General features: G+C 56.1%; 2 long non-coding RNA genes across 2 annotated transcripts in view; both read right to left on the bottom strand.

The window, feature by feature from the left end:
* The window catches only part of LOC115949526, a 161118-nt gene that overhangs the window by 114858 nt on the left and 45982 nt on the right, over positions 1-278 (bottom strand). The gene's annotated exons all lie outside the window — the stretch shown is intronic.
* LOC115949525 overlaps positions 1-278 on the bottom strand; it is a 21220-nt gene extending 20942 nt beyond the window's left edge. The window contains exon 1 of the long non-coding RNA XR_004082970.1: positions 110-278. This is a non-coding gene — a long non-coding RNA (uncharacterized LOC115949525). The remainder of the gene's footprint in view (positions 1-109) is intronic.

Raw genomic sequence — 278 nt, 5'->3', positions numbered from 1 at the left:
AGAAGGGATGCTGCATCTTGAAGCTAGACAAGAAGCACTGGAGGGGCGGGGGCAGGGGGTTGAGGAGGGACGGCGGGAGGCTGGGGAAAAAGAAATCATCTCCTCTGACCTCTAACGAAGTGCCCGGTTTTTTCTTAAGCTCTTCGCATTTCCTAAATTTGCAGATCTGGTGTCCCGTTTTGCGGTTCCTGCAACTGCTGCAGACTCCACAGTTGATGAGCCGCTTGCAGGGTACGCACACCCCGCAGCGTTTCCGCTTCTTCTTGGCGGGGTTGCCC

This window comes from Geospiza fortis, unplaced genomic scaffold (genome assembly GCF_000277835.1).
Source record: "Geospiza fortis unplaced genomic scaffold, GeoFor_1.0 scaffold11, whole genome shotgun sequence".
Lineage (NCBI taxonomy): Eukaryota > Metazoa > Chordata > Aves > Passeriformes > Thraupidae > Geospiza > Geospiza fortis.
The sequence above is the reverse complement of the archived record's forward strand: the minus strand, read 5'-3'. Positions and strand labels throughout refer to the sequence as shown.